The following is a 25,740-nucleotide window of genomic DNA, read 5'->3' on the forward strand; positions in this document are numbered from 1 at the left end:
CTTTTATTGTTTGACTTTAAGCATTATTAAAATCACTGCTCCTGAAAAAACAGCCGTTTTTAAAACTTTTTTTTTGCATTGATCCATGTCCCCTGGGGCAGGACCCCGGTCCCCAAACACTTTTTATGACAATAACTTGCATATAAGCCTTTAAAATTAGCACTTTTGATTTCTCCCATAGACTTTTAAAGGGTGTTCCGCGGCATTCGAATTTGCCGCGAACACCCCAAATTGTTCGCTGTTCGGCGAACTTGCGAACAGCCAATGTTCAAGTCGAACATGAGTTCGACTCGAACTTGAAGCTCATCCCTAACGGGAAGCATGCACCACTTTACAGGCATACTATAGACACCCCCCAGGTACAAAATTTAAAGGAATATTTCACTTTTATTGTTTCACTTTAAGCATTATTAAAATCACTGCTCCCGAAAAAACAGCCATTTTTTAAAACTTTTTTTTGCATTGATACATGTCCCCTGGGGCAGGACCCTGGTCCCCAAACACTTTTTATGACAATAACTTGCATATTAACCCTTAAAATTAGCACTTTTGATTTTTTATGTTTGTGTCCCATAGACTTTAAGGGTGTTCGTGTGTTTGAACTAATTTTTTGCCTGTTCACATGTTCTGCTGCAAACCGAACCAGGGGGTGTTCGGCTCATTCCTATGTATGAGTATATGTAGTGCTGGTAGATTTTTAATCTACTACTGATAGGTAAATTTAGTGGGTTACTTGTTAGGTGAAGTTAGATTTGCCTCTGTTCCAGCTTGGCTGAGTTGCATGTAGTTCCACACTGTGCTGGTGGGTGTCGTTGTCCCCATCGGTCGGTGTTGGAAAGGCAACGTGTTGAAGCGTATGAGTGCTCCTCTGTCCAGGAGACAACTCGGTGGAGGTGGTCCTCCGAGTTGCATTCTGGGAGAGGGTATTTATGGGACAGATGCCATGTTTGGGGGTCCTTTTCCATCCACCTGCTGGCCCTCCTGGCCGACAGGTATGCATTAGGAATGGTCTGTTCTGGAGGCCCATGTCACTGCAGCATGTGGGTGGGCTCAGTAGCCTGTCTGGGGCCTACCACAGTGGCAGAGGAATGGTCCAGGGCTGTCTATCCTGTGAGAAGAAGCTGGACAACTGAGGAGATCCCAGGGGAGGACCCGTCATGGAAGGATCATGCAGAGTGCTGGTCTGGAGAGGGGCCTGGTGACTCAGTTGGAGGACGTATCCTGAAGTAATCTTACTGCATAGTACTGCCGGGTTGGCTTAAAGGTTCAAGTGCTGTGTCTGATATCCACCGTAAACCATTACATCCTGTGGCAGAGGATAGTATTGGTTTTGTTTCAAACAAGTCTGTGTCAGAGACTTTTGTTCGTGCTACGTACTGGCTGCTAGGCAAGTGAGAGAGGCCTATCCAGGCGGGCAAAGATTGAATCCTACAAGGGGAGTGTGTTCAACTACAAGTGTTGAATTCCTAACAAAGTACTAAAGAATACTATGGAAAGGTATTTGAGCTTTCCTGTAACTTTCCTTCTACCTCTTTCCTGCTACTTCCTTTATTACCTGTTCATTAAAGCATTGGAAAAGATACTCAAGTGTTTGGTGCCTACATTGTCCGGAGGTAAACTCAACAGGACCCTAGACCCGGTGCCGGTGAAACAGAGGTTGCGAGAGTGAAGGTAACAGCCCGCTTTAAACCAGCAGCTCCACCGTGAGTTAGTGCTACATGTGGGTGCGTCTTCCGGGATTTGTTGACCATCAACTTCCCGCAACCTAGAGAAGTGTTTCACTGGGAGTTTACAGTGAATGCTGGACTTTGTCAATTTCTCAGGAAAAGAAGAGGTTAAAGTTGCAGGACTCAGGCGGTGGGCGCAAGTGAAAGCCCGGGAGCTATGTGATCAGAGGAACAAGTGGGAGGAGCCTAGCCCACTTGATACCACATGGGACGCATGTATGTGTGTTGGCGCCAGAGAAGAAGAGAGGCCTCGTGATCATGCTGAGAAGATCAGAGTGTGGCCATGTCTTTTTCAGTGATGCAACCAACTGCGGGACCTAAGATGTTCCCTATGAGCACCGCTGCGGGTGCTATGCTGCCCAGAACTTTACCGGCATTCATCTGAAACCGCAGGGGAAGTTTGTTCTTTATACAGTCGGAGATATTGAAGGGCTGGGAGTGCTTTGCCACAAGTGTGAAGGACTTGCCATACATCTCCGTCCATTTTGTCGCTGCCAGCAATGTGGAGAGTATTTGTTTGTGGTGGAACAACCTACTATGTCGCCTTTTGCTTATCGTATGGACTGGGCTACAGGTATTGCCACAGTGGAAGCTGCTGCCACTGTTGAAAAAGAACGGCAGGCCGTGATTTTGCCTGTTGTCACCGAAAGTGTTCCTGAGAAAGATACTGACGTAACTAGCTCATCAGCGGACATTACTTTGATTTCTGCGTCCACTACACCTATCCCCATTGTACCTGTCCAGAGGAAGGTGGGATATGTAAAGGCTTCCCGCTGCCGTGGTCGAGGCTTACCCCAGAGACTACCCGAACCGGAAAAGTCCACGTCAGGAATGGGTGAGAGATCACAGGGGAATGTATCTGGGACTTTGTGTAAAAATAAATATTTGCCGGCAGAAGTGTTGAGAGATTCGGAGATAGATTCCATGTCGGATCTCTCCTGTGATGATGATTTATTTGAGACAATGTCACAGGAACTGTTATGGGCTCAGGGAGAAGATGTTGCTTCTGCCTTGACTTTCTCAGAATGGACAGCCCTGGATTCTGGGAGAACATCGCCTTGTGTGGAGCCACACAGTACTATCAAGAAGACATTGCCTAAAGTTACTACTTTGCTTCCGACACCCGTCGGGTCTATGGTGAGCAAGTCATTGAACTCTTGTGTGCCCCCTGGTTTGGGGAAAAATAGATTGTTGCCTAAACTTGCACGTTTGCAGAGAATGCTTAACAAGCGTGTGGCTACGGAATATGGTTTGGAGTTCCCCTATGTTACTCAGGACATTATGCAAGAGATTGAAGCCAACCGGGAGCTCTGGTACAGTGAAGCTGTTTGGGACTATTTGTCTGTGCCTAAGCCTTTCCAGAAAACTGGATATTCTGTCGCTGTGGATGAACGCTTCAGTGGATGTTTCTAACACTGGAACTATGGTCGGCACATTCATGCTGACAAGGTGGTCATTTGCAGACCCGGAAAAGATGACGTAGTGTACTTCATTACTACAGTGGATAAACTGGGAAAAACACTGACATTACCAGATCCTCGGTTTTACTGGTGATTATGGATAAAGAACTGTGGGGTATGTAGATAGACAGTGTCAGTATTTAGAGATCTTCGTGATCAAGATTTGATGTCCATCTCAGTGTTTCTAAATCCCAGGCCCGTTTTGCTAGCTGGACTTCCTTTGTTTAAAAGATATGATATACCTAAATATATATGTAGGGATGGACTCCTCAAGTTATTCTAGTTGGTTCCTTAACCACTTGACGACCGCCACACGACGATATACGTCCACAGAGCGGCACGGGCAGGCAAAAGGACATACATATACGTCCTTGCCTTCCCGTGGGTGGGGGGTCCGATCGGACCCCCCCCGGTGCCAGCGGCAGTCGCCTTTGGTCTGGCAGTGATCAGAGATGAGGGGGAGGCCATCCAATCGTGCCCCCCCCTCGTGATCGCTCCCAGCCAATGAGATTCTTCCCCTGCCTCTGTGTAGTACACAGAGACAGAGGAAATGATGTCATCTCTCCTCGGCTCGGCAGTTTCCGTTCCGGTGCCGAGGAGAGAAGACTGAAATGTGAGTGCACCAAACACACACACACAGTAGAACATGCCAGGCATACATTACACCCCCCTTTACCCCCCGATCACCCCCCCCCGTCACACTAACACCAAGCAGTTTTTTTTTTTTTTGATTACTGCATGGTGTCAGTTTGTGACAATTACTGTGTTAGGGCAGTTAGTTAGCCCCCTTTAGGTCTAGGGTACCCCCCTAACCCCCAATAAAGTTTTAACCCCCTTCATCACCCCCTGTCGCCAGTGTCGCTACGCGATCATTTTTCTGATCGCTGTATTAGTGTCACTGGTGACGCTAATTAGGGAGGTAAATATTTAGGTTCGCCGTCAGCGTTTTATAGCGACAGGGACCCCCATATACTACCTAATAAATGTTTTAACCCCTTGATTGCCCCCTAGTTAACCCTTTCACCAGTGATCACCGTATAACCGTTACGGGTGACGCTGGTTAGTTCATTTATTTTTTATAGTGTTAGGGCACCCGTCGTTTATTACCGAATAAAGGTTTAGCCCCCTGATCGCCCGGCGGTGATATGCATTGCCCCAGGCAGCGTCAGATTAGCGCCAGTACTGCTAACACCCACGCATGCAGCATACGCCTCCCTTAGTGGTATAGTATCTGTACGGATCAATATCTGATCCGATCAGATCTATACTGGCGTCCCCAGCAGTTTAGGGTTCCCAAAAACGCAGTGTTAGCGGGATCAGCGCAGATACCTGCTAGCGCCTGCGTTTTGCCCCTCCTCGCGGCCCAGCCCAGCCCACCCAAGTGCAGTATCGATCGATCACTGTCACTTACAAAACACTAAATGCATAACTGCAGCGTTCGTAGAGTCAGGACTGATCCCTGCGATCGCTAACAGTTTTTTTGGTAGCATTTTGGTGAACTGGTAAGCACCAGCCCCAAGCAGCATCAGGTTAGCGCCAGTACCGCTAACACCCACGCACGCAGCATACACCTCCCTTAGTGGTATAGTATCTGAACGGATCAATATCTGATCCGATCAGATCTATACTGGCGTCCCCAGCAGTTTAGGGTTCCCAAAAACGCAGTGTTAGCGGGATCAGCCCAGATACCTGCTAGCACCTGCTTTTTGCCCCTCCGCCCGGCCCAGCCCAGCCCACCCAAGTGCAGTATCAATCGATCACTGTCACTTACAAAACACTAAACCCATAACTGCAGCGTTCGCAGAATCAGGCCTGATCCCTGCGATCGCTAACAGTTTTTTTGGTAGCGTTTTGGTGAACTGGCAAGCACCAGTGGCCTAGTACACCCCGGTCGTAGTCAAACCAGCACTGCAGTAACAGTTGGTGATGTGGCGAGTCCCATAAGTGCAGTTCAAGCTGGTGAGGTGGCAAGCACAAGTAGTGTCCCGCTGCCACCAAGAAGAAGACAAACACAAGCCCGTCGTGCTCATAGTGCCCTTCCTGCTGCATTTGCCAATCCTAATTGGGAACCCACCACTTCTGCAGCGCCCGTACTTCACCCATTCACATCCCCAATCAAATGCAGTCGGCTGCATGAGAGGCATTTTCTTTATGTCCTCCCAAGTACCCCTACCCAACGAACCCCCCCAAAAAAGATGTCGTGTCTGCAGCAAGCGCGGATATAGGTGTGACACCCGCTATTATTGTCCCTCCTGTCCTGACAATCCTGGTCTTTGCATTGGTGAATGTTTTGAACGCTACCATTCACTAGTTGAGTATTAGCGTAGGGTACAGCATTGCACAGACTAGGCAAACTTTCATAGGGTCTCCCAAGATGCCATCGCATTCTGAGAGACCTGAACCTGGAACCGGTTACAGTTATAAAAGTTAGTTACAAAAAAAAGTGTAAAAAAAAAATATATATATAAAATAAAAAAATTGTTGTCATTTTATTGTTCTCTCTCTCTCTATTCTCTCTCTATTGTTCTGCTCTTTTTTACTGTATTCTATTCTGCAATGTTTTATTGTTATTATGTTTTATCATGTTTGCTTTTCGGGTATGCAATTTTTTATACTTTACCGTTTACTGTGTTTTATTGTTAACCATTTTTTTGTCTTCAGGTACGCCATTCACAACTTTGAGTGGTTATACCAGAATGATGCCTGCAGGTTTAGGTATCATCTTGGTATCATTCTTTTCAGCCAGCGGTCGGCTTTCATGTAAAAGCAATCCTAGCAGCTAATTAGCCTCTAGACTGCTTTTACAAGCAGTGAGAGGGAATGCCCCCCCCCACCGTCTTCTGTGTTTTTCTCTGGCTCTCCTGTCTCAACAGGGAACCTGAGAATGCAGACGGTGATTCAGCCAGCTGACCATAGAGCTGATCAATGACCAGAGTGGCTCCAAACATCTCTATGGCCTAAGAAACCGGAAGCTACGAGCATTTCATGACTTAGATTTCGCCGGATGTAAACAGCACCATTGGGAAATCGGGAAAGCATTTTATCACACCGATCTTGGTGTGGTCAGATGCTTTTTGAGGGCAGAGGACCCCAATTTTTTCAAAAAGAGTACCTGTCACTACCTATTGCTATCATAGGGGATATTTACATTCCCTGAGATAACAATAAAAATGATTTAAAAAAAATGAAAGGAACAGTTTAAAAATAATATAAAAAAGCAAAAAAATAATAAAGAAAAAAAAAGCACCCCTGTCCCCCCCTGCTCTCACGCAAAGGCGACCGCAAGCGTCGGTCTGGCGTCAAATGTAAACAGCAATTGCACCATGCATGCGAGGTGTCACCGCGAACGTCAGATCGAGGGAAGTAATTTTAGCAGTAGACCTCCTCTGTAAATCTAAAGTGGTACCCTGTAAAGGCTTTTAAAGGCTTTTAAAAATGTATTTAGTTTGTCACCACTGCACGTTTGTGTGCAATTTTAAAGCATGTCATGTTTGGTATCCATGTATTTGGCCTAAGATCATCTTTTTTATTTCATCAAACATTTGGTCAATATAGTGTGTTTTAGTGCATTAAAATTTTAAAAAGTGTGCGCCAATACTGTGTGAAAAAAAAATGAAACACCCACCATTTTAATCTGTAGGGCATTTGCTTTAAAAAATATATAATGTTTGGGGGTTCAAAGTAATTTTCTTGCAAAAAAAATAATTTTTTCATGTAAACAAAAAGTGTCAGAAAGGGCTTTGTCTTCAAGTGGTTAGAAGAGTGGGTGATGTGTGACATAAGCTTCTAAATGTTGTGCATAAAATGCCAGGACAGTTCAAAACCCCCCCAAATAACCCCATTTTGGAAAGTAGACACCCCAAGCTATTTGCTGAGAGTCATGTCGAGTCCATGGAATATTTTATATTGTGACACAAGTTGCGGGAAAGAGACACTTTTTTTTTTTTTTTTTTTTGCACAAAGTTGTCACTAAATGATATATTGCTCAAACATGCCATGGGAATATGTGAAATTACACCCCAAAATACATTCTGTTGCTTCTCCTGAGTACGGGGATACCACATGTGTGAGACTTTTTGGGAGCCTAGCCGTGTACGGAACCCCGAAAACCAAGCACCGCCTTCAGGCTTTCTAAGGGCGTAAATTTTTGATTTCACTCTTCACTGCCTATCACAGTTTCGGAGGCCATGGAATGCCCAGGTGGCACAAACCCCCCCCCCCCCCAAATGACCCCATTTTGGAAAGTAGACACCCCTAGCTATTTTCTGAGAGGTATAGTGAGTATTTTGCAGACCTCACTTTTTGTCAAAAAGTTTTGAAAATTGAAAAAAGAAAAAAAAAAATGTTTTTTCTTGTCTTTCTTCATTTTCAAAAACAAATGAGAGCTGCAAAATACTCACCATGCCTCTCAGCAAATAGCTTGGGGTGTCTACTTTCCAAAATGGGGTCATTTGGGGGGGTTTGTGCCACCTGAGCATTCCATGGCCTCCGAAACTGTGATAGGCAGTGAAGAGTGAAATCAAAAATTTACACCCTTAGAAATCCTGAAGGCGGTGATTGGTTTTCGGGGCCCCGTACGCAGCTAGGCTCCCAAAAAGTCCCACACATGTGGTATCCCCATATTCAGGAGAAGCAGCTAAATGTATTTTGGGGTGCAATTCCACATATGCCCATGGCCTGTGTGAGCAATATATCATTTAGTGACAACTTTGTGCAAAAAAAAAAAAATGTGTCACTTTCCCGCAACTTGTGTCAAAATATAAAATATTCCATGGACTCAACATGCCTCTCAACAAATAGCTTGGGGTGTCTATTTTCAAAAATGGGGTCATTTGGGGGGGTTTTGTGCCATCTGGGCATTTTATGGCCTTCAAAACTGTGATAGGTAGTGAGGAGTGAAATAAAAAATTTACGCCCTTAGAAATCCTGAAGGCGGTGATTGGTTTTCGGGGCCCCGTACGCGGCTAGGCTCTCAAAAAGTCCCACACATGTGGTATCCCCGTACTCAGGAGAAGCAGCTGAATGTATTTTGGGGTGCAATTCCACATAGGCCCATGGCCTGTGTGAGCAATATATCATTTAGTGACAACTTTTTGTAAATTTTTTTTTTTTGTCATTATTCAATCACTTGGGACAAAAAAATAAATATTCAATGGGTTCAACATGCCTCTCAGCAATTTCCTTGGGGTGTCTACTTTCCAAAATGGGGTCATTTGGGGGGGTTTGTACTGCCCTGCCATTTTAGCACCTCAAGAAATGACATAGGCAGTCATAAATTAAAAGCTGTGTAAATTCCAGAAAATTTACCCTAGTTTGTAGACGCTATAACTTTTGCGCAAACCAATAAATATACGCTTATTGACATTTTTTTTACCAAAAACATGTGGCCGAATACATTTTGGCCTAAATGTATGACTAAAATTGAGTTTATTGGATTTTTTTTATAACAAACAGTAGAAAATATCATTTTTTTTCAAAATTTTCAGTCTTTTTCCGTTTATAGCGCAAAAAATAAAAACGGCAGAGGTGATCAAATACCATCGAAAAAAAGCTCTTTTTGTGGGAAGAAAAGGACGCAAATTTCGTTTGGGTACAGCATTGCATGACCGCGCAATTAGCAGTTAAATCGACGCAGTGCCAAATTGGAAAAAGTCCTCTGGTCCTTAAGCAGCATAATGGTCCGGTCCTTAAGTGGTTAAAGGGAATATAAGAAAGATTATGGGAAGAAAGTTTCATTTTTCTTTCAGAATGAGACTTTGCTCCTAAACTGTATATATCTTGTGTGTGTGTTTAACATTTTTTCTTTTCAGGAGCAAGTGGACCTACTATCCAGCTGTTAGGCTTTTCAGCTAGATAGATAGTGGGGTTGCAACAGTCATAATGTGGTTTTGTTTGCGGATGTGAACATATAGTTTTAAAAAAAAAAAGTTTAAATTGTAATGTCTTTCGACTGTCTTCTTTTCTTCTTTACTTTAATCTCAGTTTTAAGCTCAAATACCTACTCTAGAGCTTGGGAGTTATTTTTGACAGACGTTGAGGACAACGTCTATTGTAGTGGGGGGAGTATGTAGCGCTGGTAGATTTTTAATCTACCACTGATAGGTAAATTTAGTGGGTTACTTGTTAGGTGAAGTTAGATTTGCCTCTGTTCCAGCTTGTCTGAGTTGCATGTAGTTCCACACTGTGCCGGTGGGTGTCGTTGCCCCCATGGGTCGGTGTTGTAAAGGCAACATCTTGAAGCGTATGAGTGCTCCTCTGTCCCGGAGACAACTCGGTGGAGGTGGTCCTCTGAGTTGCATTCTGGGAGAGGGTATTTATGGGACAGATGCCATGTTTGGGGGTCCTTTTCCGTCCACCTGCTTGCCCTCCTGGCCGACAGGTATGCATTAGGAATACCACCTCGTGGTCCTCCATTCCGGAGGCTCACATCGCTGTAGCATGTGGGTGGGCCCAGAGGCCTGTCTGGGGCCTACCACAGCGGCAGAGGAATGGTCCTGGGCTGTCTATCCAGTGAGAAAAAGCTGGACAACTGAGGAGATCCCAGGGGAGGACCCGTCATGGAAGGATCATGCAGAGTGCTGGTCTGGAGAGGGGCCTGGTGACTCAGTTGGAGGACGTATCCTGAAGTAATCTTACTGCATAGTACTGCCGGGTTGGCTTAAAGGTTCAAGTGCTGTGTCTGATATCTACCGTAAACCATTACATCCTGTGGCAGAGGATCGTACCGGTTCTGTTTCAAACAAGTCTGTGGCAGAGACTTTTGTTCATGCTACGTACTGGCTGCTAGGCAAGTGAGAGAGGCCTATCCAGACGGGCAAAGATTGAATCCCACAAGGGGAGTGTGTTCAACTACAAGTGTTCAACTCCTAACAAAGTACTAAAGTATACTACGGAAAGGTATTTGAGCTTCCCTGCAACTTTCCTTCTACCTTTTTTCTGCTACTTCCTTTATTACCTGTTCATTAAAGCATTGGAAAAGATACTCAAGTGTTTGGTGCCTACATTGTCCGGAGGTAAACTCAACGGACCCTAGACCCAGTGCCGGTGAAACAGAGGTAGCGAGAGTGAAGGGAACAGCCCACTTTAAACCAGCAACTCCACCGTGAGTTAGTGCTACATATATATGTAACAATGTGATGGGTATGGCATCACCCATCACATCGTTACATATATAAAAATCGGATATTTTCCACCCAGATATATGAACTAAAAGCAAACGTGACCTGTCACAACCTATAATTAAGCAATGACATGCCTCCATCCCTACATGTATTGGCAAAGAAAGGGGAAAAGGGACTGTCACAAATAGGCTTAGGCATGTAAGGGTTAAGTCAAACAGACTATAACAGACACAGGTGTAACCCAAGTTGAATTATAATGCAGTCAAATGGCTATAGTGAAATGACAGAAGAAAGTATTTATGATCCCAGAACAAGAGGGGAAAGAGGAGACTTTTAGTCAGTCCACTATGTGAGGCCCTGATGCCACAAGAAATATAGAGTAAGCAGTAGCGTTGGGTGAACAATTCATGCCTAGCACAAGTTTGGCCCGAACACTGCCTGTTCGCCCATTCGACAAACACCCAAATTTGCGTGGGGCTCGGCAGGGCAGTATTCCAGCATGATAATGACCCCAAACACACCTCCAAGACAACTGTGGTAGCTTGTTTATGCAAAAATAAAAGTTAGTGTAACAATTACACTTACTGGTTCGCAGGGTGGAGGTGTTTCTTTGAGATGAAAAGTGTCCTGGGATGTGCTGTTATCTTGTTTCCGGCTCGGATTTCATTCCTTCAGGCGTCTGGGTGTGAAGTCTGTACACAGGCTGAACCGCTGCATCCAGTGCATAGAAAGCTCCACGCTGACCACTCTGGAGCGCGGAAGAGGAAATGACGTCACTGATGCACGGCAAACGTCCAGGCTGGTGTTGGGGATAATGCAGGGATAGTACAGGCTACGCGCTCGGGGCTCACAGCTCCTTCTACTGGCCTTTTTGCTCCCTGGAGGAGAGCAGCTTGAATATATAGTGGAGGCAATTAGGTTAATTAGGTTAAAGTGTATGGGCTGGAGGTCTGTGGCTGTGGAACCACAACAGCCAGCAGACCCACAATCTTCCAAAAAGCACAAAAAAGTTGAAAGTAAAGTATGAAGAATTAAAAATATGATGAATTGGGGGTAAGTTTAATAAATATAAGGATAATAATAGTAAGTGGAATTAGAGATAAAACATTTATTTAGAAGATGAAAAAAAGTGGGAAAAAAAATGAAATAAAAATAAATAAAAAATAAAAAATAAAAAACAAAAAAGGAAAAAATAAAAATGGGAAAAACAATAAAAAATAGAAATAAAAATAAATAAATAAATTAAAATTAAAATAAGTATAAAAATAAAAATAAAAAATAAAAATAAATGTAAAATTAAAATAAAAAAAATAAATAAAAAATGAGATTAAAAAGCACTGGGATACACATTATGAGGATGAGCTCAGGGGGGACATGAGGGGAGGGGGATGAAAAGGGGGTGAAGTTGTTATATAGAATGGTGGAGTTGCTATCTGGGTCCATGAGGGGACAGCGGTCCCTCAGGTGACTGGATGATACGACAGCAAAGGACCATGGGGGTATTTTTATGTTGTAAGAAACTTCTACATGGTTTGTATAGTGATGGGCAAGGTATATATATATATATATATATATATATATATATATATATATATATATATATATATATATATATATATATATATATATATATATATATATATAATAAAAAAGTGAAGAATGAATGTTTGATTGGAGGGGAAGGGGGAAAGGAAAGTAAACTACAACAAAGAATGTGTTTCTAATTCTTCATTGAGTCCCCTTGGCGAGAGAGTACCCAATGAATATATCCAGTAGGCCTCCTGCTGACACAGGCGTTTGAAACGTTCCGCAGCAGGAAGACCTCTGGGCATGGCCTCGATGACCCAGACTCTGAGGCCCATGGTAGATTTTTGGTGTTCCTTCAAAAAATGAAGAGGGACACTGTGTTTGTCCCAGCCCTTTTCTATGAAGCGCCTGTGTTCGCCAAAACATTGGCGTAGGGGGCGTATGGTCCTGCCCACATAAAAGAGACCACATGGGCAGGTCAGGCAGTACACCACGTATTCACTGGAGCAATTATAAAAGTCTTTTATGGTGTATGTTTTGTCTTTAACAGTGAAGTTTTATTGTCCATGGTCAACAAATTTGCACGTTAGGCATAATTTTTTCCGGCATTGGTACATTCCCACTAATGGAATTAGGGGGATGTGTGAGGGTGGACTGGGTAGGACTTTACAGATTTTACTGGGTGCTATCCTACTTTTAATATTTTTTGCTCTACGATATGAAACCTTGGGTAGTTGGGTGAGGGAAGAACCTACAAAGGGGTCTCCAAGCAAGATGCACCAAAGTTTGGCTAAGATGTTATCCATTTTCTTGTGACAATCATGAAACTGGGTAGTGAAACGTGTTGGTTGTGGATTATCTGAAGTTTTGGGTTTGGGTGGAGGTTTCTTTGCCTGTTGGAGGCCTTTTGTACCAGATGTGGTGGGTATCCTTTGTCTTGAAATTTATTGGAAAGGAGTTTACCCTGTATGTGGTAATCTTCGTCCTTGGTGCAATTCCGCCGAATTCTATGGAATTGGCTCTTCGGTATGTTGTTGATCCATATTGGATGGTGACAGCTCTGGTAGTGAATATAGGAATTCCCAGCGGTGGGTTTGTAGCCTGTACTATCCCTGCATTATCCCAAACACCAGCCTGGATGTTTGCCGTGCATCAGTGACATAATTTCCTCTTCCGCGCTCCAGAGTGGTCATTGTAATTGTTACACTAACTTTTATTTTTGCATAAACAAGCTACCACAGTTGGCGCCTCCACACCCCTCCTTTTTTCAACGTTGATTATCAACAGAGGTAATGGACACCCTCTGAGGATGGCTGCCTCCTCATTCTAGAATTTACCTGCCCTACTTTAATGTGCTATTATAGCTACCATTGTACTATTTACCTTAGACATCACATGTTGCAGAGCGCCGGAAACCCCCCCCTTTTTTTACACCTCCAAGACAACCACTACCTTGCTAAAGAAGCTGAGGGTAAAGGTGATGGACTGCCAAGCATGTCTCCAGGCCTAAACCCTATTGAGCATCTGTGGGGCATCCTCAAATGGAAGGTGGAGGAGCGCAAGGTCTCTTCCACCCACCAGCTCCATGATGTCGTCATGGAGGAGTGGAAGAGGACTCCAGTGGCAACCTGTGAGGCTCTGGTGAAGTCCATGCCCAAGAGGGTTAAGGCAGTGCTGGCAAATAATGATGGCTACACAAAATATTGACACTTTGGGCCCAATTTCACTTAGTCGTGTACTCACTTTTGTTGCCAGCGGTTTAGACATTAATGGTTGTGTGTTGAGTTATTTGAGGGGGACAGGAAATTTACACTGTTATACAAGCTGTACACTCACTACTTTACATTGTAGCAAAGTGTCACTTCTTCAGTGTTGTCACATGAATAGATATAATAAAATATTTACAAAAATGTGAGGGGTGTACTCACTTTTGTGAAATACTGTATATTAACTGTAATTAGTTAACTAAAAATTACAAGTGGTTATCTGGAGGTGTGTACGAGTATATATGTAACAATGTGATGGGTATGGCATCACCCATCACATCGTTACATATATAAAAATTGGGTGTTTTCCACCCAGATATATGGACAACTAAAAGCAAACGTGACCTGTCACAACCTATGATTAAGCAATGACATTCCTCCTTCCCTACATGTATTGGCAAAGAAAGGAGAAAAAGGACTGTCAGAAATAGGCTTAGGCATGAAAAGGTTAAATCATAAAGACTACAACAGACACAGGTGTAACCCAAGTTGAATTGTAATGCAGTCAAATGGCTATAGTGAATTGACTGAAGAAAGAATTTATGATCCCAGAACAAGAGGGGAAAGAGGAGACTTTTAGTCAGTCCACTATGTCTAGGCCCTGATGCCACAAGAAATATAGAGTAAGCAGTAGAGTTGGGTGAACAGTTCAGGCCGAGCACAAGTTTGGCCCGAACATTACCTGTTCGCCCATTCGACAAACACCCAAATTTGCGGGAGGCTCGGCAGGACGTTCGCCCACTGAGCAACTCACAATGCACTGTGCACTGCACAGTGCATTCTAGAGCCCTAATTGGATGAAGCAATGCACCCGACTGCTGGTCGGGTGCAAGGCTTTCCCCATTTAGGGCACAGAGCATACTCTGAGGCATGATTGAATAAAGTCATGATTCTTTTGCCCAATCATGGCTCAGTGCTCATAGTCCCACCCTACACTATAAAAGGTTCCTTTCCATAGGAACCTTTTGCAGTGTGTTGTTGGAGTGGAGATTGATAGAGCAGGGCTGTTTGCTACTAGTGAGTTGGTGTATTATTGTGACTCTGAGTGTATAGTTTCAGTGTAGTGTTAGTGTAGTGTGAGTAGAGTGTGAGTATAGTTTAGCGTGTCAGTGCAGTGTTAGTGTAGTGTGAGTATAGTAGTGTTGTGTAGTGTGACTATAGTGTAATGTGTCAATGTAGTGTCGGTATAGTGTTGTCAGTATAGTGTGAGTATAGTGTGTCAGTAGAGTGTGAGTATAGTATAGTGTAGTGTCAGTGTAATGTTAGTGTGATGCAGTGTTTAACAGCAGCAGTCCTCAATTTAAAGTGCACCAAATACCAGTTTTCATTGAATAAAGTGCATCCAATTACACATTTTCTGGTATCTATTCAATTTGGGTAATAAGCCCCCCCATCATGTTAGGAAGGCCAACAAGGAGAGGCAGACATTCCCATGCCACTTTGAGGGGGCAGCAGCATCTGTGTCCACAGGCAAAGGTGGATGTGGTCCCTCCTCAGGCAGGGCCTGTTTTTCTCTGTTTAGTGATGTTGCCCATGCTATCCAACCACAGCATGCAGAGGAGGTAGTGGACTGGCTTACTAAACCATCCTCATCCTCCTCATCCTATATGACCAAAGCTGAGACTAGTGCGCAGTCCACCACAGTTGCCAGAGTGGTTTATTCTGCCTCCCTGTCCACAGCTACTCATGCCATAGCTGCAGCATTATGTATTGAGGAGTTAGCTAATAAGGAGTTAGCTAAATTAATTGAACACAGCATCAGCCACTTGCTTCTTGATGATGCACAGGCATTACTTGTTTCTGATGTTGGGTCTGAGGTTGAGGAAGGGAGTAACATGAGCCTACAGAGAGGGGAGGACACTTATAAACAACAAATTGGCAGTCATGTTCCCCTAGCAGCAGCGTATTGCCAAGTTGGCTCCAGTGATGATGAGGATGGAGGGGATGATAATGATGATTGATCACTGATACCACTTGTGTGCTGGATAGAGCAGAGGAGGAAAGCAAGCGGTAGGAACAACCCCAATGAGGCAGGATGTCCTCCGAAGGCAGCTATCATGGAAGAGTAGAGGGCAGCCACCCTATTCCATCAGATTGTTTAGCTGTTATCTCCAGGCCCACTTCCCACAGCTCCGCTGTGTGGGACATTTTTTAGCACATGTGTAGCTGATCCCACTGTTGTCATTTGCAATCTCTGCCACTAGCAGATCAAGCGTGGCAAAAACACCAGTCATTTGGGTACCACATGCTTGCAAAGGCATTTACCTCCCACCACTCAGCCCATTGGCAAGAGCACCTGAAAGCCACACAAAAGGGATGCAATTCTTCTCCTCACTTCTCACCTTTTAGGTATACCCCCGCTATATCTCATGACCTCTCAGCAGCCTCCACTGACGGGGATGATGGTATTACAAAAGGTGTAACACGTCCTTTCAACACATCTGCCAGCAGCACACCACCAGCTGTAAATTATAGCAGCCAAATTTCTCTGCCCCAGCTGCTGCATCAAAAATACACTCCCTGCCACCCACATGCCCAGCATCTAAATTCCAGCTTGTCCAAATTTTTTTGATTTTTTTTTTTAGTCCTTGGCATCCAGGGCTGTCATCTTCCACATCCCATCATCAGCATCTGCATCATATGGTTGAAGATTATCCAGGGCAAAAACAGATGTGGAGAACTTTTCAGTAGATGATCCACTGGGTTTCTGGGTCATGAGAATAGACCACTGGTCAGAACGTGCCCAGTATACGATTGGGCTGCTGGGCTGCCCTGCGTCCAGCATGCTTTCCAAACAGGCATTCAGTTTGTGACAGATAATAGAGTGTGTCTGTCCATAGACTCCGTTGACCCGCTGACATTTGTCAAAAAGAATCAGTCCTGGATTAGCAGCAGCTATCAAACAACTAATGCTGATGTTGCTGATAAAATGTTTTTGGGACATGGAATCTCTGCAACACTGTCTAGGCTGCCTAGCTTTGTGGGAGTTGATTTTATCTTGAAGTAATTTTTTGATATAGGTTTCATGGGCACAATTAACACCCAAGGACCAATTTTTCTGCACCTGTTTGACAGTTATAATCTGATAATTGTGATGGAATTATTGCTTTCATCAAGAGTACCTCTAGCCATTCCCTGCTCTCTCGCGGTGTGTTCTCAGAGCATTCCACATGGAAATTTTTTCTTTCTTTCACTTGCTGTAAATCAGCAGCAGCTTCAGCAGCAGAATGAGTTTGCCCCTAAATCCAAAACCTTTCCTTAATGGCCTTACTGGTAAGCCTGTAATGGTGAAACTGAAGTGAGGTATGAAATACAAGGGATACCTGCGAAAGAAACACCAGACTTTATCTAAAAAAATTGTTAATCTTGGCCTGAGAGTACTTTAATTTTTCTTCTTTGGATAGGGCTTGCTCACTGTGGTGCAATTTTTTTTTTATTTTCACCTAAAGCCCACCAAAGACACCAGAACTTATCCAAAAAATCTCTAATCTTGTTCCGAGTGCACTAAATGGTGACCTCATCATACAGACTGGCTCCCCAAGCCATTGTTTACAAAATAAAGAAAGCTTGTAGGAAAAATCAATTTAAACGTCATTTTTTTCTTTATATCCACTTTGCTGCAGCGGGTTCTATACACGGTACAGATGCGGCACTTTACAGACAAACTAAGGGGACCAAACCGGGGGGGGGGTAGGCCCATCTCTAATAGTGACATAGCCAGCACCTGGCTATACCTATGTATTGCTCACTGCACTCATTGTGCACACATCACTAATAATATTTCAATTAAATGTTGCATTTTTTGAGTCCTGATTGAATGCAGCCTGCCTATATTACACCCCTTGTTACCATAAAAGTACAATTGTAATATTAATGTGATATTAGGAGGAAACACATACACAATATTGGTATAATGTTCAGAGCTAAACCATCTGAGGAAAAAGATTAAAGTTTGAAATTTGAATGAAAAGGCATGCATCTGCAGGCTGATACATGAAGGTGCAACCATGTGAATAGTGAGTGGATTGAAAGTTCTGGGGGATGAACCCCTAAAAATTTGTCTCTAAAAAAGTCTCTAAATGGAGGCTGTAAAGGGAGTGAAGCTGCTTCAGGCGCGGGCTGGGGAACCTGATCACTGTAAACAAAAGGAAAGCAAAAGGAGGAGAGAGAAGTGCCAAGCCAATCTTTAAATAGCTTAGGAATTTATTCAGTATATAAGTATAAAACAACACTAAAAACTTGCGTGAAAAATGTTGGAGCACTTGCAGAGTGCTAGAACGGGTGGGAGCTTCCACGTGCAGTGTCACAGGAGCACAGGAGGACCGCTGGAAAGTCTCTATTGAGGGATCCACGAGCTCTGTGTGTTATCCACAGCTGGAGCCTCGATAAGCCTCATGGAGACATTGACTGTGTGTCTCTGGGTGGGAGTGGTCCAGGACTGTCAAACTGGGGAGCCGCCCACACGCTGTCTGGCCAATCAGAACAAGTTTCGAAGGCACGACCTCGCCTGTTTCATCAGCTGATCCTCTAATGCCCCGTACACACGGTCGGATTTTCCGATGGAAAATGTGTGATAGAACCTTGTTGTCTGAAATTACGACCGTGTGTAGGCTCCATCACACATTTTCCATCGGATTTTCCGACACACAAAGTTTGAGAGCAGGCTATAAAATTTTCCGACAACAAAATCAGTTGTCGGAATTTCCGATCGTGTGTACACAAATCCGACGCACAAAGTGCCACGCATGCTCAGAATAAATAAAGAGATGAAAGCTATTGGCTACTGCCCCATTTATAGTCCCAACGTACATGTTTTACGTCACCGTGTTCAGAATGATCGGATTTTCCGACAACTTTGTGTGACCGTGTGTATGCAAGACAAGTTTGAGCCAACATCCATCAGAAAAAATCCATGGATTTTGTTGTTGGAATGTCCGATCAATGTCCGACCAGTCACATCAGATTTATATAGAGGATACAATTAACCCACTCTGAGCCGCAATTAGCGGTGTCAGCTGGGAAGATAATGATTTAAAAAGCTATATGCTATAATTGTTAAAAAGCAAGTGTATGACTTAGAGACATAATTTAAAATGTGTACTATATGTGTGGAAAAATATGTGAGAAAGATATATATAAAAAATATATATATAAAGATGAAAATGAAAAATAACGTTATCGGTCGCTAAAAGGAACATTTGATGGAATAGGTCTTAGGTGGGTAAATGCCTGAGTGTGTACCTTGTTGTAAAAAAAGGTGAAAAGGATGCATAAAATGAACTAGATGCAACAGTGATACATGTGTATACATATAAATACACATACACATGCACACCTCGTCACAGGGGGATAACTATACTAATAGGCAGAAGGTTACAGCAATGAGTATACATGAGTTGTGACTGTAATTCAAATAAAGGTTGGCTTGTTATTTGAATGGGAAGATAATAACGGTTTTGGAGAATTCATAAGGATCTATAAGGTATATTGAAAACACAAAACTAAATAAATAAATAAATAAATACAATTTTTTTTTTAAGATTTAAAAAAACTGTGAGCTCAAGAGACTTATTGGATATTCAAACTCAATAGTCTCTCACCTGAAGGCCTGAATGAAGAGTTGGAAGTCAGCACCATCATCTAATCTTCCTCCCTCCCACTGGATGATCCCCAGGACCCCCCCTTCCCACTCCTTCCTTCCCCTCCTCTCCTCAGTTCATGCTGTCCCCGAAAATACCCCCCAGGGCAACAACAGACGTACATGCAGTTGCTCCCACATATGTGTAATTTGCCATGTGCAACTATATATCTATATACCATCTCTCTATATATATCCTTTCATGGGTACATACTAATCGATTGATTCAGTAACCACTTAAGCCCTGGACCATTTGGCTGGCCAAAGACCAGAGCACTTTTTGCGATTCGGCACTGCGTCGCTTTAACTGATAATTGCGCAGCCGTACAACGTGGCTCCCAAACAAAATTGACGTCCTTTTTTTCCCATAAATAGAGCTTTCTTTTGGTGGTATTTGATCACCTCTGCGGTTTTTATTTTTTGTGCTATAAACAAAAAAAACGTCAATTTTGAAAAAAAAACGCATTATTTTTTACTTTTTGCTATAATAAATATCCCCAAAAAATATATAAAAAATTTTTTTTTTCCTCAGTTTAGGCCGATATGTATTCTTCTACATATTTTTGATAAAAAATCGCAATAAGCATTTATTGATTGGTTTGCGCAAAAGTTATAGCGTCCACAAAATAGGGGATAGTTTTATGGCATTTTTATTGATAATTTTTTTTCTAGTAATGACGGTGACCAGTGATTTTTATCATGACTGCGACATTATGGCAGACACATCAGACAATTTTGGTGTGATATTGGGACCATTCACATTTATACAGCGATCAGTGTGATTAAAAATGCATTGATTACTGTGTAAATGTGACTGGCAGTGAAGGGGTTAACCACTAGGTGGCGTTGTAGGGGTTAAGTGTGTCCTAGGAAGTGATTCTAACTGTGGGGGGGGGGGCTGTGTGTGACACTATGCTGATCACCGCTCCCGATTACAGGGAACTGTGATCAGTGAGAGTGTCATTAGGCAGAACTGGGAGATGCTTGTTTACATTAGCATCTCCCTGTTCTTCCTCACTGTGAGACGATCGTGGGTATCCCTGTGGACATCGCTGTGTTAATCTGCCTGTAGGTGCGCTTCTGCCGCAGTATATGTGCGTGAAGTGGTCGGGAAGTGATTAAATCACTCATTTATTCACTCATCTATGGCTACAGTCACGATATTATAATACTATATGTGATTTTGAATAATGTTTTTCATTAGGATTATCTAGTATGTTCCTTTTCCACATTCCCATTTTTTTCTTATACATAACATTTCTATTTCACTTAAAAAAAAATCTTTTTTTTTCCAAATTACCCTCTTCCTGGTATTTTTTTTTTTGTATTTTCAAAATACCTTCTAGACCCTTATGAATTCTCCAAAACTGTTATTATCTGTCCATTCGAATAACAAGCCAACCTTTATTTGAATTACAGTCACAACTCATGAATACTCATTGCTGAAACCTTCTACCTATTAGTATAGTTATCTCCCAGCGGCGACACGTGCATGTGTATGTGTATTTTTATGTATACACATGTATCAGTGTTGCATCTAGTTCATTTTATGCATCCTTTTCACCTTTTTTACAACAAGGTATACACTCGGGCATTTACCCACCTAAGACCTATTCCACCAAATGTTCCTTTTATCCAAACTGACTATATATATATATATATATATATATATATATATATATATATATATATATATATATATATATATTTATTACAAATATTTTATATATTTTTTATATATATATATGATTCACATATTTTTCACACACATATTGCACATTTTAAATTATGTCTCTAAGTCGTACACTTGCTTTTTAACAATTACAGCATATAGCCTTTACAGGGCACTTACACCCCCTTCCTGCCCAAGCCATTTTTCAGTTTTCAGCGCTGTCGCACTTTGAATGACAATTGCGCGGTCATGTTACACTGCACCTTAATTAAATTTTTATCATTTTTTTCCCCACAAATAGAGCTTTCTTTTGGTGGTATTTGATCACCTCTGCTGTTTTTATTTATTGCGCTATAAACAAAAGAAGAGCGACAATTTTGAAAAAACACAATATTTTTTACTTTTTGCTATAATAAATATCCAATTTTTTTTTTTTTTTTAAACAAATTTTTTCCTCAGTTTAGGCCGATACGTATTCTTCTACATATTTTTGGTAAAAAAAAATTGCGATAAGCGTATATTGATTGGTTTGCGCAAAAGTTATAGCGTCTACAAAATAGGGGATAGATTTATAGCATTTTTATTATTTATTTATTTTTTACTAGTAATGGCGGCGATCTGCAATTTTTATTGTGACTACGATATTGCGGCGGACACATCGGACACTTTTGACACATTTTTGGGACCATTCACATTTATACAGCGATCAATGCTATAAAATTGCATTGATTACTGTGTAAATGTGACTGGCAGGGAAGGGGTTAACACTAGGGGGCGCTCGAGGGGTTAATGTATGACCTAAGGAGGTGATTCTAACTGTGGGGGGAGGGGACTGACTGGGGGAGGTGACCGATCGCTGTCCCTATGTACAAGGGACACGCCATCGGTCTCCTCTCCTCTCTGACAGGACGTGGATCTGTGTTTACATGCACAGATCCATGCTCCTGCTCTGTTACCCGGCAATCGCGGGTGCCCGGCGGACATCACGGCCGCCGGGCACGCGCACCGGGTCCCGAGTGACGCAGCGCGCCCCCCTAGTGGCTCGGGAGGGCGAGGACTTCATATGACGTCCTCCCAGAACAACAGAAGCCTCGTCCAGCTGTCATATGACGGTGGGCGGTGGCTTAGCGGTTAAATCATTATCTTCCCAGCTGACACCGCTATTTGTGGCTCAGAGTGGGTTAATTGTATCCTCTATATAAATGTGATGTGACTGTTAGAGGATCAGCTGATGAAGAAGGCGAGGCCGTGCCTTCAAAGCGTTCTGATTGGCCAGACAGCGTGTGGGTGGCTCCCCAGTTTGACAGCACTGGTCCACGCCCACCCAGAGACATACAGCCAACATATCCATGAGGCTTATCGAGGTTCTGGCTGCGGCTAACACACGGCACTCATGGATCCCTCAATAGAGAGAGTCCTCCTTTGCTCCTGTGACACAGCACATGGAAGCTCCCACCCACTCTAGCACTCTGCAAGTGGTCCACCTTTTTTCACGCAAGTTTTTAGTATTGTTTTATACTTATATACTGAATAAATTCCTAGGCTGTTTAACCACTTGCAGACCGCCTAACACAGATATACTGCAGCAGAATGGCATGGGCATGAAAAATCACATATCTGATACGTGATTTGCCTCCCACGGGCGAGGGGCGCATCTCGCCCCCGGTGCCCGAGGCAGTTGGCATCATTAGGGGAGGGATCCGTGCTGAGGGGGAGGCCACTCATTCGTGGCCACCATCTCGCAATCACTCCCAACGAATGACAATCTTCCTCTGCTGCTGTAATGTAAACAGCGGCAGAGGAATTGATGTCATCTCTCCTTGTGTCGGTCTTTTCGTTCTGGCGCCGAGGAGAGAAGACATCAAGTAAGTCTGCACAACACTACACTAACAGTAGAACACTCTAGGCACACTTTTCACCCCCCCAATCAACCCCCGATCACCCCCCTGCACCCCCTGTCACAGTGACACCAATAGCAGTTTTTTATTTTTTTTTACTGATTACTGCATTGGTGTCATTTGTGACCGTTATAAGTGGTAGGGCAGTTAGTGGTAGGCCTCTTCAGGTCTAGGGTACCCCCCTAACCCCCCTAATAAAGGTTTAACCCCGTGATCACCCCCCATCACCTGTGTCACTAAACAATCATTTTTCTGATCGCTGTATTAGTGTCACAGGTGATGCTAGTTAGAGAGGTAAGTATTTAGGTTCGCCGTCAGTGTTTTATAGCATCAGGGACCCCCATATACTACCTAGTAAAGGTTTTAATCCCCTGATTGCCCCCTAGTTAACCCTTTCACCAGTGATCACTGTATAACTGTTACGGGTGATGGTGGTTAGTTAGTTTATTTTTTATAGTGTCAGGACACCCGCCATTTAGTACCTAAAAAAGGTTTAACCCCCTGATCACCCGGCGGGTGATACAAGTTAGGTTTTAGGGTCAGATAGGGTCAGATAGGGTCTGCGTTGCCCCAGGCAGCGTTAGGTTAGTGCCAGTACCACTAACACCCACGCACGCAGTATACACCTCCCTTAGTGGTATAGTATCTGAATGGATCAATATCTGGTCTGATCAGATCTGTACTAGCGTCCCCAGCAGTTTAGGGTTCTCAAAAATGCAGTTTTAGTGGGATCAGCCCAGATACCTGCTAACACCTGCATTTTGCCCCTCTGCCCAGCCCTGCCCAGCCCGCCCAAGTGCAGTATCGATCGATCACTGTCACTTACAAAACAATAAACACACACAACTGCAGCGTTAGCAGAGTCAGGCTTGATCCCTGCGATCGCTAACAGTTTTGTTGGTAGCGTTTTGATACAGTCGCTAACAGTCAGGAGCTTTTTTACCTGTGAGTCTCACTAGTGTACCACTAAATTTAGAGCCCAAAATGGCAAATTGAAGGTACACTAGTGACGAGGCCTACATGTTTCTGAGCATGACAGATAGTGAAGAGGAAGTCACTCATCTGTCAGATTCAGGCTCAGAATATGATCCTGTAGAGCACAGTGGCTTCATGACAGATAGCTCTGACGACGGAGTTGTTGTCCCTGCAAAGGTTAGGCGTACCAGACCCCGAACTTCTACTTCTGTTGTTGATGTGCAAGAACCGCAGGTCCCTCGTATGGAGCAGAGCAGTGCTAGCACCGCTATTCCTTCTGGTGAACTGGCAAGCACCAGCGGCCTAGTACACCCTGGTCGTAGTCAATCCAGCACTGCAGTATTAAGTTGTGATGTGGCGAGTCCCATAAGTGCAGTTCAAGCTGGTGAGGTGGCAAGCAGAAGTAGTGTCCCGCTGCCACCAAGACGATAAACACAGGCCCGTCGTGCCCATAGTGCCCTTCCTGCTGCATTCGCCAACCCTAATTGGGAACCCACCACTTCTGCAGCACCCGTACTTCCCCCATTCACTGGCCAACCCGGCATTCAGGTGGAAACAGTTGATTTTACGTCACTAGATTTTTATTCGCTGTTTTTCACCGAAGATCTCTATAGATCTATTGTAGACCAAAGCAATTTGTACGCTGGTCAATACATCGCCACTATTCCCCAGTCCTCCCTTGCCAGAGATTGGAGATCAATTACAGTTTCCGAATTTAAGCTCTTTCTGGGCCTTTCTCTCAACATGGGCATAACTAAAAAGAGTGAGTTGCGGTCTTATTGGTCCACTGACCCAATTCACCATATGCCCTTGTTCTCTGACTCCATGACCAGGGCACAATATGAGCAAATCTTGCAGTTCATGCACTTCAATGACAATGAACTCTGTCGTGGAGACCCTGGATACGATCGGCTCTACAAAATTCGGCCCCTCGTAAACCACTTCAACCAACGTTTTGCAGACTTGTTCCCCATCAAGTTGTCTGCGTTGATGAGTCCTTGATTAAGTTTTCTGGCCACTTGTCATTCAAACAGTACCTTCCCAGCAAGCGTGCCAGATACGGGGTCAAGATGTATAAGCTCTGTGACAGGGCCACAGGCTATACATGTAGTTTTATGGTTTACGAGGGAAAAGGTAGCCACGTAGAGCCGACAAACTGTCCTGACTACATAGGAAGCGCTGGCAAGATTGTGTGGGACTTGGTGTCACCCTTATTCTGAAAGGGGTACCACTCGTACGTGGACAATTATTACACGAGTGTGCCACTTTTTAGTCACTTGTTTGATCGGCAGATTGGAGCATGTGGCGCTGTGTGACCTAATCACCGGGGCTTTCCCCAGTGGCTTGTAGATTCCCGTCTTAGGCTGGGGGAGAGAGCCTGCTTGAAGTGTAATAACTTGCTCGCTATGAAGTGGAGGGATAATAAGAATGTTTTCATTCTTACCTCTCTTCATGCAGACACGACGGTCCAAATTACTACGGCGACTGGTGTTGTGGAGAAACCCCTCTGTGTCCATGAATATAACCAAAATATGGGAGGGGTGGACCTCAACGACCAGTTGTTGGCACCGTACCTAATTGCCCGTAAGGCCAGATGCTGGTACAAGAAAGTGTCTGTTTATTTATTTCAATTGGCTTTGCTAAACGCTCATGTGCTATACAGAGCTTCAAGATGGACTGGATCCTTCCTTAAATTCCAGTAAGAGATCGTCAGAGCCCTTCTGTTTCCAGATGGTGCTCCACCTCACCTTCCCCAACCAAATACAGTAAGCCAGTTGCATGAGAGGCATTTTCTTTATGTCCTCCCGAGTACCCCTACCCAACGAACCCCCCAAAAAAGATGTCGTGTCTGCAGCAAGCGCGGACATAGTTGTGACACCCGCTATTATTGTCCCTCCTGTCCTGACAATCCTGGTCTTTGCACTGGTGAATGTTTTGAACGCTACCATACACTAG

The sequence above is a fragment of the Aquarana catesbeiana genome, linkage group LG05 (genome assembly GCF_042186555.1).
Source record: "Aquarana catesbeiana isolate 2022-GZ linkage group LG05, ASM4218655v1, whole genome shotgun sequence".
NCBI lineage: Eukaryota > Metazoa > Chordata > Amphibia > Anura > Ranidae > Aquarana > Aquarana catesbeiana.